Raw genomic sequence first — 16,170 nt, 5'->3', positions numbered from 1 at the left:
CTTTTCTCCCTGCGTGTAAGTGAACCCCAGCACAATGCTTTTATTTCCATATATTCTGCCAGACCGAGTCATTTAGCCCAAAATTATCATCACATCACATGAGAGAAGAGAGAGAGCCCTGAGGCAGGCTCCAGAGGGACTGGCTGGGACGTCAACCAGGGCACCAGCTGCCCCCCATTAGGTGGTCAGCTGGCCCCTTCAGGACAATGACTCCGAGGTCTGGGGAGTCCTAGGGTTCTTAGGGTGCTTGCAGAATGGAGGAGTGCTGGGGACTGGGCAGCCCAACACCAGCCTCCTCCCCATCACCCTCATCCAAACCCCACTTTAACCAGCTCAGCTCTGCTTTCACCTGCCTTCATAACTGGCAGTCTTCGTCCATTCATTCCAGGAAGGGGCTGTAACTCTTAAAAAACCCATCATCCTATGAGGTGGGTGGGGGTTGGGGAGCGGGGGTGCTGAGCAGCAGCTGAGACTCTCATCCTTCTGGGCAGGGATCAGAATCAGGAAGGGGAAGCAAGGGGAGGCTCTACGGCTCTATCTGATGCTCAAGGCAGTTCTAGGAGCTTAGGATGGTTTCCCCATTTTACACCACGCAACCTGCGTCAGAAAGACGTGAACTAGCTCACCTGTCCCTGGTCACACAACCAGAATCTCCCATCTCCCTGGGGTGGCAGCAATTCCAGCACCTATTGTTTCCTGGTTGGGGGGAGCCTTCCTAGGGCCACCACTGTCCCCTGCCAGGACACACCATTCGGGTTACTTAGCGAGGCACCAGGGCAGGAGGACTGAGAGCACAGACCCCTGGGACTAGAATCCAGCCTTTTACAACCTGTGTGAACTTGAGCAAGTTTTCCAACTGCTCTGTTAAATGAGGACAAATAATAGTAACTGTCTCGTAGGATTATGGTGAGATTAAATGAGTTAATATTTGCAAAGCCCTCAAAACAATGCCTGTCTCCTCATACGTGTATTGAATGTTAAATAAATTCGTTAGATTCTATGTGGCTGGTGCCCCCTGGACCAGGAAGGGTGGCTGCTGTTAGGGGCAAATCTGAGTTCAAGCCTGGGCCATTTTCTATGACCTTGGATGTGACCCTCTTTCTGCCACTCGTTGAACGATGATTGGGGTTGGCAAATTCTGCAGGAAAGCCTGCTGAGATCAAAGCCCAGCTTCCCAAAGTCCCCTTTCTGAGTATCTGTCTCTCTCACCCTTTGTGGCCACTCCACACATACAAAGGGCGAACTCTGGGCCCTGAGCAGTCCGCTCTAAGGGGTCTTGGGGGGAGGGCCTGGCACAGAGGCCGCAGACCAGACTTGACTCCCCTGGCCAAGGCGGACATGCATCAGGACCCTTGTCCTCTGTGCTGTCACCACAACTCACTTCCCAGCCTTCCCTGCAGGGGCACCTCCTGTGGCCTCTCACCCTCCCCCAGTCTCCTCTCCTGGTCCCAGCCGTTCAAGGCCACAGGGAGGGGCTGGAGGTTTCAATGTCTTCCAGGTGTGGGGGAGGCCCAGCTGGCCGGGCAGGTGTGGGGAGGGCAGAGCAGCTGCAGAGTGTCTGGAAGGCATTTGGGCAGCTAATGAGCGAGGGATCTAATTAAAACATTGGAGGAGGAATCTGGGCCCTAGCCATGTGGCACAGGAAGTGCAGGCCGGGGCCTGGCTGGGTCTGGGTTACGAGGGACGAATGCCTGAGGAGCAGGGGTCAGGGGGGTACACAACTGGAGCCATGACCCCACCCTTCCCGGCCCCAACTCTTGCTCCAGGGCCTAATCACGTGGGTTCTAACGTGGCTGGGGACTTGGACACCACTCCACTGCTCTCTGCAGAAAGAATCAGCTCTGGGCTGAGGGCCGAGGATGAGGGAGGGGGTCGGGGATGAAGACTCGAATGTGGCCCAGCTAAGTCCAAGGTATTTCTGGGGCCTGAAGATGAGGGTGTGGGGTCCCACTGAAGAGAAAGGCTCACCAACCTGATACCTCATAAAATTAGGCATTGGAGTGAGCCAGACTGAGGACATCAGTCTCCACATTATTGCCCCATCACCACCATCACACTGCCACTGTCAGCACTGTCACCATTACTGTCAACACTCTGAATGCTGGTCATTGGTCACGATGCCCTTGAAACCACCCCCTCTGTGGAATACCCACCTCCTTCCTAGCCGGGCCCTGTGTCCAGCCTCCTGTTTCCAATCTAGCAGACCCCAGCTTCCTTATAAATAGTCCAACCTTAATGTATGCTCCCACCCCTCACCCCACCCTTGCTAGTGCCCTGGACAGCGACCCTCAGACCTCGGAGGGGTTCATGAGAGGGGCAGGATGGTGTGGATCCCCAGTGTCCACCAGGGCTTCCAATAGGACGCACTCTCACAGACAGACATGGCTTTTGACTCTGTCCTTCCTGAAGGCCTCCGTGTGCCCCAAATCTGGGTTTCCCTATAGTCTAGTCAAAGACCTACCCATGGAGAAGATATTTCCAGATAATTGGCTAAGGACCCCAGTGATCTGAGTGAGGGTCTGTCCAGTCCCCTCCCACAAATAATCCCACCACTCTCCCACCCCTAGGCTGACCCTCTTCCTCCCCCACCTCCCTGCCCCTCCCACCACTCCTTCCCATCTGCTCCCAATAATTCCAGCTAGTCTCTCCCAGCATGCCTTTCACCTCCTGGTCCCTGCAGGAGGACCGAGGAGGCACGACACCCCCCCCATTCTGTTCCCTGACTCAGGGTGTTAACGAGGAACAGGTTTTCACCCCAGCTGTGCGCTGGGCCTTGAGACGGGAGTTTCCTCCCTCCTGCCTTCCCCTTTATTCTTCAAATGGCCCAATTTCCCCAGCAGATGCTGGGGGCTGAGAGAGGCAGGTGGGGAAAGGGAAGGCTCTTTCTGGAGTGGAGGTGACAGGGAGGCGAGGAGAAGGTGGGAGCCTAGCGAGGAGAGAGGGACACTTCCTCTGGAGGTGCAAGGGGAAGCGAATGAGGCGGCTGAGAGGGGCCATAGCCCAGAGGGGAGCTGGGAGGTCAAGCAGAGGTCAGGCCCACAGTCCTTGGGGGACAGTCCTAGGAGATCGTTAGATACCGGGATCCCTCCCTACCATCCCAAGCCTCCTCTGCCCTTAATCTTAATTCCTCCCTCACCCCATCCTCCCCATCCCACAAGCCCTAGGGCTATAGTCTCTCCCCAGAAGCCTTCCAAGGGCGCCCCCACCCACTTGCTCACTCCAGGAGGACTGCCCCTCCCACCCCACCACTCGCTCTGAAGCAGCCTTGCAGCGCACAGGGACACTTGCTTGCCCAGATCTGACCGCTTTCCCAAGGGCAGCATCAGTCTCAGCTGTCCAGCCTCCTTACTCCTGTGGTCAGCACACACTCAATAAATTCTTGTTGACTAAATGAGTAAATGAATAAACAAATGAAGGGATGGCACTCACACAAACCAGCAGCCTAGGAGGCAGAGCGTGGAGCCCTGGGTTCTGCTCTCCCCTCCGTGGCTACGCAGGCTCCCGCAGCTTCCTTTGCTGTCTCTGACCTCAGAGGATTGGACTAAATGAGCTGGGGGTGGGGAGCTCCTGTCTCCCCAACACAGTAGGATCTAAGGGGCTGTGGCAGAAAGGTGCACGCAAGAATTGCTTTGCAAGAGCAGAAAAGGCAAACACAGCTGTGGGGGCATAGAAGTTGGGGGGCTTCTGGGAAAGGGGTTGAGCTGAGTCCTGAAGACAGAGACCTCAGTGAGAGGAGAATGGGAAGGGCTACTCCTGCCCACCCAGCTTCAGGGGGGACCAGGGATGTCCAGGAAGGAGAAACTCCCCAGGTGCCTGGGTTCCTGATGCATCAGTACCTGAGACCATCCAGAAGTTCTCCTTGACATTGGACCACATTTCCTCCTCCTGCTTGACCTGCTACACGTGCAAAGTCAAAGGGTCAGACAAGGACAGTGAGTGTGGGAATGCCGTCCCAAAGCAGCCCCTACACACATCCCACAACCAACCATTGCGGGCAGGTGGGGACTTGTGAGAACTGGGCATCTTGACCCTCAGCCTCTGTGAGATCTTTGAAAATATATATTATCTCCCCCCCAACTCCTGGCACAGAGCCCCTGAAACCCTTGTAAATTCCTAAGTGATAAGGGCACTAGGAGCATCTTTTGTTCTACTGAGGCAACTCTGGGTGGGCTCCTGGATGACTCGTGGATGGGGGCTGATCGCCAGGAAGACCAAGCCATGGGGAGAAGCTTGGCATTTTCAGCCCCACCCTCCATCCACCAGAGAGGGGAGGAGGCTGTCAATGGAGCTGATAATCAATCATACCCCCATGAGGAAACCTCCATAAAATCACCTGAAGTGCAGCCTTCACACAGCTTTCCGGTTGCTGAACATAGTCATGTACGAGGAAGGTAACACACCCATCCCCACGGGGTCAAAGCTCCTGCACTCAGCGACCCCCAGACCCCGTCCTCTGCTCTTTTTCATCGGCTGTTCATCTGTACCCTTATCCTATCCTTTCCTAAGCTGGTAAGTATAAGTAAGGGTTTCCCTGAATTGTGAGCCACTCTAGCAAATTAATTGAACCTGAGGAGGGGGTCATGGGAACCTCTGATTTGGAGCCAAATTGGATAAAAATGTGTGGGTAACCCGGAGAACTGATATTTGCAATTAGTATCTGGGAGGGGGTGCAGCAGTCTTGAGGGACTGGGCCCTCTAACCTGTGGGATCTGATGCTGTCTCGAGGTAGAATTGAGTTAAATTGTAGGACACCCTGAAGCGGTAAAGGAGACACCTGGGAGAAACACGCAGTAGAGGAAAAACTGGGTTTTCCCTACCTACGAAGTGGACCACACTGAGTTTTTCCAATATGCTCTCTGGCATCCACTGTGCCGGTGTGTGTATCCCCGAGTACAGCCAAGACTGGAGCAGGGCAGAGGCTGTGCCAGGGGTGCTTGGTTAAGGGACCCTGTTTGCTAAGAAGGCCTAGGTGGACCCCACAGCTGAGGCCCACCTACCACCTCACCTGGTGGACACAGTCATTTAGCAAAGGTAAAAAAGGTCTGTTCCGGGCCCTCATCCTGGTCCCCCAAGGCCCTATTCCTCCATCCTCCCTTCTCTCCTCCTCAACAGCCCCCTCCCTCCTGCATTCTTAGTGGATGAACTCCACTTGTCACCCCACTGAGAGGGTCTTGAGTCTCAGCTGGGACCCACCTCACCACCTGTGTCTCTCTGGCCTTTGCCATTTTTCTAAAGGTCTCCAAGGGCAGAGGCTGTGTCTCCATCATTTGATTATGGGTGTACTAAAGGCAGGGGCTCTGCCTCCCCATCAGAATAGATGCTCAGGTAGGGTGGTGGCTATGTGGGCTCCGTTTATCTTTGAGCTCTCTAAGCTGGAGACCAGAGGCCCTCTGAGAGCCAGGATGGTATCTCCCACCTCGGCCTGTGGACTCACAGTGGTAAAGGCCATGCCTGCCCCCTGGGTGGCTTGTGTTCTAGGAGTTGCCATGCCTCTTTCTCCAATCTGTGGGCCCCCTAAGGGAGAGGCTGGGCCTTTCCCATCAGACTTGTGTCTCCCCCATCAGACCAGTGGTTCCTAATGGAGCAGGCCCAGCTATACCATTCACAGGTCCCAGTACAAAATTAAAACACAGGGCCCCTTGATCCGAAATTATTAAGAATTTTAAGGCCGTGACAGCAGAGCATTGAACCAAGACCAGGAGCTCTTCTCCGCATGGGGCCCTGTGCACAGGCCATGTGCCCATGAGCTGGCCCTGCAAGGGAGGGACCAGGCCTCCTCATCGTAGGAGATGGAGGACAAGGAGCCAGAGGCCAGATGGGCACAACGCCGAAGGGAATGGGGAGAGGCCTGGAGGTGAGCAGGGCGGGCCCAGGCCTGGGGGAGGGACACACGGGGAACAATGAGACATTCACTAGCAGCCCGGCTGGCTCCTCAGCGGGGCCAGCACTAGGCTCAGCCCTGCATTTTGTGCTCCACTCACTGAGCAAGTGCTGGCAGAGGCTCAAGTGGGAGAAAGTTGAGGCTGCGGAGGTGGCCGTGGTGGAAACGTCTATTTTTACCCCGGCGGGCTGGAGGCAGGTCAGCGGTGGCTTTGAGTGAGTACCAGAGCAGCCACCACAGGGGCCAGTGTGGGCCTGGGCTGGGACAGCCATGAGGAAGCATGGGGCAGGGGGGCAGTCCCAGGCAATAGATGGCCACCCAGGCAGCCCACTGAACAATGCCAGGGGCCAAGGAGCAAGAGCACCTCCCTGCAGGAGGCCCAGGATGCACTGTGTCTATCCCTGGCTCTGCCATCAGACATGCGCTCTGGTCCCTGCTGCCAGACAAGGTCAGCCTGGAACAGAGCCTGGTCCCCACACCCACACCCACTCGTAGTTAAGAACCACCACCTGCCTCACCCCAGGTCCCTGAGGATGCTCTGGGCCATCAGAGTCAGAGAGGGTAGAGGGAGGAAGAAAGGGTCTCGGCTAACTCACCCAGATGGGAACACCTGCTCAGTTACCTTCCTTTGGGAGTGGAGGGTGGGTTGGCCTTTAAATAAGGAGCCAGGAGAGGCGGTTGCTGAGCCAGTGAGTGAAGTTCAGATGGGGAACCTCGGACTCTAATACCAGCCTGGCACACTGCTTGGGTGGCATCTACCCAGCTCCTGGCTGAGGCTGGGTAGCCCCACCCCTTGCCTCCAGCGGCCAGCATCTGAGGCCCCACCTGCCCTCCCCACAAGGTGGACGCCGTGTGCTGAGGTGTTTACATTACATAAACCCAACCACGATCGTCAAGACAATTTGTGGCTCCCCCTGAGTAATGAAAGCTCAAACGCCTTCTTACGCAGGGCCGGCTGGGCTTCCGGCCACAAACCATGGCTCTGCTTCTGACTCCTGGATTCCTCTGGGCCCCTGCCAGCATGGGGGGGCGGGGGGTGGAGAGGGACACCCCCGCCCGGCCCATCTCCGCCTGCCCTGCTGGGCTGCCCTGAGGAGACTGAGCCAGTGGAAGATATGGGTCCCCGGCCCAGGAACGACCCTGGGGGTGCCATGCGCAGCCCCCAGAAGTCATGTGCTCCCACTCCAGGCTGGCTCCCTCTTCATTTAATGACAGTCTCCAATCCTCAGGACCTTCAGTGCCGCCACCCTAAGGCCAGGGCCCTAGACCTCAGCTACCCTGGCCCATCACCTCCTTGGCATCTCAGCAAACACGTCATAGAGTGCTGGACTTGACACTTAATAACGGGTTTAATCCCAGGCTCCAGTTCCCCTCCTCCTTCCCTGCCAATTCCCTCCAGGTGGGACAGTAGGGGACAGAGCTCCTTGGGGCAGAAGCTGCCCTGGAGGCAGGGGCAGGGGGCAGAGGAGAGAGCAGGAGAATGCTCATGGCTGCACTGCTAGTGTCTACATGGCCCTGGGGATGGAGTGCCATCTACATCATTGTCCTGAAGGCTCGGGCCCTCAGAGGTGTGCAGGGCGTAACCTGTACAGTCTTCCTAGACAGCCATGCCAGCTTCTGAGGAATGTGGGGCAGACCTGGGCTCCCCCTGGGGCATAAACTCACTCTCTGTAGGTCTTCTGAGCAGCCCTGAGGCCATCCCCTAACAAGTCCTGCCTGTGCTATGGGGCCTAGCAGATTTGGATCTAGCTCATAAACCACAGAGGTCTGAGCGTAGACAGCCGATAGGAGGAAAGAATGGCCTGGCCCCAGCCCCCAGCTGGGGAAGGAGGGGGGCTAGGGGGCCGTAGACAAATGGGTTTTACACTTTGAGTTAATGAGGGTCATGCAGGGGCACCCACTGGCAAGAGGGGATAAATGAGAGGAAGGGGGGCCGGAGGAGGAGGAGGGGAGTGTTCCGAATGAGGGAGGTGAGCGGAACAGTTATGCAGTCATAAAAACCTCTTGCAGACACACACACAAAGAGCAGGTCAGCCCCACACAAGCTTCCTGAGCCCCGCTGAGTGCCAGGCCTGAGGCTGGAGGCTGTGGGGCAGCGGTCTCCAAACCCTTGGAGAACAAACCCCCAGCCGTGGAAAGTCTGAGCATGCACTCCCAATGTATGGCTACTTATCTCTCCATAAATTACATCCATGCACGATTGCCGAGCGTTAATATCTCAAGGCGCACTCTGTGTTTAGGACAAGGTTCACTGGTGCAGGTAATGGATGTAAGTCCTAATTTTGACTAGTCCTCTCCATATTTCAGCTTGTGTCACTGACTTCTTGTCAGATCTGATTAAATCCTTGTTCTTTCACTTCCTAATGCAACTTGTCAGCCGAGCCCTGGCTGGGGTAGGATATGTGTGAGTCGTTTCTGCTGGGTATGCCTCCTTGGCCTTGTCAGCTTCTCTTCAATCTGCTGTTCTCTTCTGTTTGCATTGTTAGCTTCTCTTCAATCGGTGTTTCACAACAGGAATCTTTCTGTGCCAAGTGTCCATTTTTGTGAGGGGTACTTTAGTTAAATCCAGATAATGTGATCTGTAGCCCCTCTTAACCAGGCTAATATCAAAAGTTAAACAAGGGTGATTCTGCGTATTAAGGAAGAGTAAGAGCTTTGATTTAGTATCTTCTTTCCGTACCCCAATGAAGTGCTGTGTGCCTCCAGAGGTATCTAGAGAGCACCACTGGGGTCGGGGGAAAGCACAGAGATGGAGAAGACATTTTACACCCCCTCAATCACTTAACCGAAGGTGGGAGAAAAATATGTAAAAGAAATTTTTTAAAAATTGAGCATCTAGCATGTGTCACATTCTGTATTCCTGGCCTCTGGACCTCACAGTAGTTCTCTAAAGGAGATATGATGACTCCGCATTTGAGTTGGGGAGCAGAGCTGCCCCTGGCCTCACTGATGGTGGGGAGAGAAGCCAAAGAGCTGGGAGTCAAGTTCAGGCTGACCCAAATAACTGCTGTGATGATAAGCAAAGGGTGGTGAGGGCTCCGAGGGAGACAGAGAGCAAGGGCTCCAGGCCTGCCCTGGTGAAGAAATCAGAGGTGGCTTCGTGAAGGAGGCAAAGGAGCTTTTTTACAGTCAGTGGCTTTCAGACAGCCTCACTCACCCAGACTGCACCTACCTTCCCCTGCGGGTTCTCACCTGATACTCTCCGGCCATCACCACCACCCCAAAGCTTTCCTGCAACGTCTCCTGGAAAATCTGCAGATTCTCAGGACTTCCGGCTCAGGGCAGGAGATCATGAGCTCCCTGTTCCCACCCCCACCGCTGTGTGTTCAGTTCCCCTTCCTTACCCTCCCCTCCTCGGCCAGCTTGCTGTGGGCAGGCTGGAAGTCCAGAGTTTCCATGTGCGGATGGCTGTAGGGCAAACACAGTTTGCAGGGACCCACCCCCCCACTCCAGACCCCATCTTGACCTCTGGCATCCAGAGATATCTTAGCCTGGCCCAGATTTCAAGGACTGCTCAGGCACTTCAAACAGCCTCCCAGAATGGCCAGGGGGAGAGCCCTGTGGACAAGATGAGAGAGAGCGAGAGAAACATTACCTAAAAGTCCACCAATAGGGCCCAGCTACATAAACAAACCATGGCTTATCCAAATGATAGACTACTATGGAACCATAAAACCCTCATTCAGTTCAGTCAGTGATGCGGATGGATAGTCACAGTATCGTGGTTGCAAACCACTGTGTACAGTGAGATCATCATCTTTAAAAATACCAACATATTTCATACTCACATGGAAAATTCTAGAGATACCCAAGTGCCAACAGTGGTTCTTTCTGGGCAATGGGATTAGTGGCTCTTTTATGCTCTTCCTTTTGTAAGCCGCTTTCTCACATTTCTATCATGAACATATATTACTTCTGTGATAAGACAAACGCCAATAAAGCTATTTTAAAAGAGAAAATAGTCACCCTTGCCCATCTGGAACAAGCGTGTTGCCTGAATCCTCAGCAGGGGTGAGACTGGGTGGTGAGGCGTGTGAACACTGGAAGCATTTCCCCAAGTGGCCCACCATGGAGAGCAGGCAGCTGTGCCCTGCTAGCCTGGAGCGGGTGAGGGCGCCCACTCAGTCCTGGGAAGGGCAATGCAGGGCGCACTGGGCATGAACCACGATGACACTTTCTGAGATGATGAGCCACATGGGGGATGCCGGTCAACTCCCAGGCACCCCAGACCAGCAAGCCCAGTTCATTCCTGCTCCAGGGCCTCTGCACTAGCTCTGCCCTCTGGCTAGAACCTGCTCCCCCGGGGTTTACATGGCTCCTGGCTCACTTCCACCAGGTCTGCTCTGATGTCATTGCAGAGGGCTTCTCCCCAAACCCTATGGAAAAAACCTCCCCCGCCCCCACCCATAGCCACTTGTATCTCCCCGCTCCTCACTTTATTTTTCCTCCCCAGATTCACTCATTACTACCTGACATTGTTTATCGTCTGGCTCCCCGACGCGGAGCTTTTACAGGGGCAAGAATTCTGTGCTTAGATCAGAGCCTGGACACGAAAGGTGCTCGGTAAATATTTGTTGAGTAAATGAACACATTGAAACTTCACGGAGCCAGTGCCACCTCATACACCATCAGCCCTGCCAGGCCTCCTGACTCCCAGGCCTCCCAGGTAGGGGCTCCGGGTCCGGCCTGGAAGCCACCAATTGTGAGTCTGGGGAACAGGAGGGGGTGGGTGGGCCTGGGGGGAGGGGAGGAAGCAAGCACTCTGAGTCAACATGGCTGGGGTTTACCTTTCATTAATAGCCGCGTGGCCTCCCCAAGTCTGTTTTCTCACCTTTGAAATGGGGCTCAAAATAGCTACTTCTCCCAGCGGAGGATTAACGTGACGACACGCCTAGCACGGTGCCTGACACACACAAGCACTCAGCAGCCAAGCGCTCCCTCTCTAAGCAGCCTGGAGGCAGTGGGACCAGCCTCCAACTTTATCCTTGCCCCTGGTCGACAGCTATGGAGGTGGGGAAGGGAGCTCACTGCTCCCTGCCCTCTCCCAGGGATGCCCCCCTCACTGGGGGCAGAAGAGGAGAGCTTTGGGTTCAGACAGCTGACTGAAGGTGGGGTGGGGCCCTTGGGCAGGACAGGGACACTGGGACTCCTCCAGGACAGACACGGATTGGCCAGGAGCTGACACAGATGCCCCCAACACACACACATACACACACACACACACACACACACACACACACACCACCTCTCCCGCCCTAGCTTCCTCCCTCCTAGTCTCAGTGGTGAAGGTTTCCCTCAGGCCATTTTTTTCATTCTTCTGGCAGCCAGAGCCTAACTGTGAAAACCCAGCTCTCCCTGGCCAGGCCTAGGTTATGTAAGAGGCCCAGAGGCCCTGCGGGTGGGGCAGGCAGAGCCCCTACATCCAGCCTGAGGCCTCTTCCCACGTGGGGCCCTTTCAGTCTCTCTGTTCTAGGTCACCAGGGCCATTCCTGTCTCTTCCCTACCCTCCCAGCCTCAAACTCCCTGCCCACCCACAACACCCTCCTCACGCAACATATGATCTCTGCCAATTCATCCATCCCCTCAAAACCAGCCTTATCTGGCCTGGTCGGGATTCTTATGGAATCAAATATGCCCCCTGCCCTCCACCACTGCTGTCCCCTTAACGCGATTCAGTCCCCTCCCTGCCACTTGCGTCTGGATGATGCAGAGGAGCAGGCTGCTGTCCCCAAGGGCCACGCCTCAGTCTGAGAGGATGCTCTTCATTCCCAACCTGGGACCGGCAGAAAGGCCCAAACCGCCCGCCGCCCAAGGGAAGGAAGGGTATGAGCAAGGAGAGGCTGGCCACAGGTCCCCCAGAAGGCTTCTCCAGGGTCATTCTTTACCCCACCCCCACCCCCCTGCGCTTCCGCTGCTCCAGGCATGCTCGCAGGCTAAGACCCTGACTGTGTGGGTCTGAGGGAGGGAGGTCCAGCTGCAAGGGATAAAGTCAGTCTTCTCTAGCCGTAGGCCTTGAGAGCCAGGGTGCAGAGGGGTCCACAGCTATGTCTCTCTCCCCTGGTCACAGTCAGGATGGGTGTCTGAGACCCATGCTACTCTCCATCCGTCCGTGCGCCAGCGCTAGGCCCTTAGGGCTGGCCCGCCCCTGGGCCCAGTGGCCTCCCGGGGAGCCTTGCCAGCCTCCGCCCCGAGGTGCGTGTGTCATTTCCTGGTTCAGCTCTCAGAGGGCAGCTCTATTTCTGCCACTTCCACGTTCTTGGCTGGCACCTTGCTGCTGCTCCGAGGCTCCGTGGCTGTGGGGATCCAGGAATGACTGCAACTCTTTCCTGGACCCTGGACAGCAGGAAAGGGGGATGAGGGTGTGGAGGAGAAGGGTCCCCTGCCCTGCCCCGTTTTCCAGGCCCAGCCACGTACTTCCTTGTCCCCTCGTTTCAGTAGCTGGCAGAGAGTCATAATTGAATTTGCAGGAGGGCTGAGAACGAAGAAAGAAAACCCTTCATGGGCCTGGGATTAATTTATCCCCGATGATGGCCACATTCGCACGCTCCTTTCTGCTTAGGTTTCCGAAGCCTATTCTGGCCAACAGTGTGAAACACACACACACACACACACACACACAGAGAGAAAGCACATGTGTGCCCTGCGTGCATGTTGCCTGTGTGTGTGTCAGTGCCGATGCCTGCATAGGTGACTGTGTCTGAGAGAGCACAGTAAGTCCTGGGGGTGTGACCGTCTGCACAAGCGGGTCTGTATGGGTGGGGGCTGGGCGTCTCTAGGATGCACATCTGGTGACAGGTGGGATCACTGAGGTCGCGCCTGCTATGAAAGGAGAGCCTGGACGTGGTGGCCGCAGCACGGTGGTGTGGTGAGCCTTCCAGGGTCAGGGCGGCGGCACGGCTCCTCTCAGTCCCTTCCACACGCAGACAGCAGCCAGCCCAGTTCTTCCCAGGGAAGAGATATGGAGTCGCGTCACCCCCTCATGGGAGGAGCTCTCCAGAAATGGGGAGCCACCTCGCACCTGCCTGTCTTCTTCTTTAACACTCTCCCTCCTCCCCAGTACTCAGCCAGCACACACAGCCTTTTCAAAATCAAATGAGCACCGGGAGGAAGCTGCCAGACGCAGTCCAGGCTGATGGTAGAAATAAGGAGAACCAGCCAGGCTGGGCAAACACTTGGGCCCCTCTGCCCTGGAGCTGAATCAGCCACCGCCCCCCAACCCCTCCGCACCCCCCAACACACACCAGGCAGCCGTGCAGAGTGAAGGGACATGGAGTCCGTGGTGAACTCCTGGGTTATGAGGAAAACAGGGTGTGAGACTTCCCCAGCTGGATGAGGGGGGGCCTGAGGACACGCGCACACAGGGTGATTGTCTCTGTGTCCATCCCATATTCTCTTTCTAACTGGGTGAGCCTGGGAGCCGGAATGGGGGTGGAGGCGCCGAGGGGAGCCAGCTCTGGAGGATTGGTGTGTGAGGTCCTGGGCTCTTTTCCGTCCCCGATGCATGGTCTTTGTCTGTTTGTCTCCATCCTCACCATGTATCTATTTCCCTACATCTGTCTCTTCTGGTGTCTCTTTTACACACCACACACACACACACACACACACACACACACACACACAGAGAGCAGGAAAGACCGAGACCAAAACAAAGGCAGCAAAGCAGGGTATGAAACCCACGTGGGGCAACCACAGGCACAGGAGCTGCACTGCTGTCCCAGAGGAAGGGACAACAGAAATGGAGACGGGAGGGAGGAAGTTTCCACTTGCCACATCAGTATCTCAGCTGCCATTTAAGGACAAGCGAGTGCGTCAGGCTGAGCGCTGGCCCGGACCCTGTTCTCTCCCACAAGCAGAACCTGTGTCCTGGGCTGTCCCCATGTCCCAGTCACAGGTGCCCACCTGGCTCCTCTGGAAATCCCATAATCCTACATTTATGAAACACATGGAGAGAGGATTGAGACAAGGTTTGTTCCCTGGGGATGGAAATGAAATGGGGGTGTGGGAATGGGCCCAGGGGCGAGCCAGGCTGAGCTCTGCCTGTGGCCCCATCCTGGGCTGTCCACAGAGCCCTGGAGAAGGAACAGAAAATGGAGCCTGTGTGTGCGCACAGGACATCTATCTCCAAAGCCCCCGCAGAGAAAATAAAGGCTGGGGACTGAGGCTTCCAGATATAAAAGGCTTTATCAAGTTTTACTGAACCGTTTTCTAACAGATGAGAGTGACTCTCCATGTTGTGGCGAGAATGGGTCTCAACTGTGGAGCACTAACTGAATTTCAGAACATAAAAATCCCATTTGAAGTGGCTCGGGGGGCCTGGGCGTTTAAAGAGAACTTGCAATGAAACACTTGTTGAAATCCCTTCCGTGAACAAAGCAGACATCTCATTAAGCTTGAGATGTGATTCTAGCCCAGAGGCACAGGCTGAGGTCCGGGGAGGAGGGGACAGTCAAGCCCACTGGTGGATGGGACCAGGGCAGGTCGGAGGAAACACCCCAGAGGAAGGGGCCATGCTCAGACCCAAGCCATGAGCAAAGGCCAGGCCTGCAAATGGTTCGGCTCAGCAGAGCAGAGGGAAAGGCAACAGACGAAGCAGGAAAGGCAAGAAGCAGGGGCCTCTGTGGGGGCCGGGCCCTGTGCCAGTGCGGCTCACCTCCCCCCTGAGGAATGCCAGGTCCAGCTTTGCCTGCCTGTGGACAGTGGATAGGGGAGTGGAGAAGAAGAAGGCTAATGGAGTGACCCTTGGCTTTCAGTGATGTCGACCTGCTGGGACCTGACTATCAGTGGAGGTGATGGTAATGGGGAGAGAAGTAACTTGATCCAGAGAAGATTCAAGAGCCTGAATCTGTGGGATCAGGGGATCGGGGTGAAGAGGAGGTAGGACTCAAAGTTGCCTGCACACGTCCAGCTCCAGTGGCTGGGCGTGTGGAGGGAACAACAGAGCAGAAACAGTTTTCATGGGGTGCAGGATGGGGGTGTTGGGTGGGAGGTCTTGAGTGTGTGGTACCTATGAATCATGCTGGGGAGATGCCCACTGGGGAAGCAGCTGCAGCCCTGAGCAGACCCGGGCTAGAGGCAGGCACTGCGGGGTCAGCAGCCTCTGGACAGTCATCGAGGCCACGGGAGTGCCTGAGGCTGCCGAGGCAGTGTGAGGGTGGGAAGAAGAGCAGTGGGAGCCAGAGAACAGAGAAAGACACCAAGAATGAGGTCAGAGAGAGGGGAGGAACATCGGGGGGACAGGGAGGACATGGTACCACGGAAGCCAGAGCCTGAAAACATCTGAAGAAGCAGAGGACGTTCAGTGCTGCCAGCTGCTGCCAAGTGTTGGGGCGGGTGAGCGTCCACAGATTTAACAACCAGGGCTACATGGGGCCCTGGTGTGAATTAGAAAAAGGTGCTCTCTCCTCAAGGTAGTTTACTTCTATCAGAAAACTACTGTAACACACTGCTTTTATTAGAGCAAAACGCTTTACTGCCATCTGTGGGAAAATTGTTATAATAAATAATAAATGTATGATGCCTTAGATGTGGTGCCTGTACACGGCAGCCCTGCTTATTGGCAGCTGCAGTAAAAATCAGTCTTCAGGGGAGCAGAACGCAATTGACCAGAAAGGATGCCTGAGCTGTGGGTAGTGCACTCCCCAACCAGAGAAGGTTCAGCAATAAGGAATTTACCAGCCCACATAACAAGACATCTGGAGGTGGGGCAGTGCCAGCGTCGGTTCTTTCTCAGTCGCCCCTCGGAGCACCAGGTCCTTGCCATCCTCTGCGTGTTGGCTTTCTTCCTCAGGCTTGTCCCTCAGCATCACAAGATGGCAACCATGGCTCCCATCATTACATTTCTCCCCAACAAGATTAAAAGGCAGGTGAAGCAGCAACTCCCTGTGCGTGTCCTTTGTTGTTGGGAGGGGGGGATAAAACTTTCAGAGAAACTTTTATCCTGCCCCCTTACCCCCCATAGCTACCTCCACCTTCCCCTCACTCCCATTGGTCATGAATGAGTCACATGCCTCTTCCTAAGCCAATCACTGGCAAGGGTACTGGCTTCACTGTGACTGGTGTGGGCTAATAAGACACTTTGCCCTAGGGCTGTGGCAGCCTCCTTTCTGGGCACATGGCCATAGGGAAAGGTGAAGGGTATCACCAAAGAGGAAAAGAGAGGGGGTGGCTATTGGGAAAGGAGACCCACAGAGTCTGCTCCCTGAATAAAGTCGGACCGCAGTGGGTGGAGGAATGAGCTTGAGGTAAGGAGACATGGAGACAGCAGGTGTAGATAATGCTCTCTACAACTT

The sequence above is a fragment of the Myotis yumanensis genome, unplaced genomic scaffold (assembly GCF_028538775.1).
Source record: "Myotis yumanensis isolate MYYU_CA2020_CCGP unplaced genomic scaffold, mMyoYum1.0.hap1 SCAF_11, whole genome shotgun sequence".
Taxonomy (NCBI): Eukaryota; Metazoa; Chordata; class Mammalia; order Chiroptera; family Vespertilionidae; genus Myotis; species Myotis yumanensis.
Note: the sequence above shows the minus strand (reverse complement) of the source record.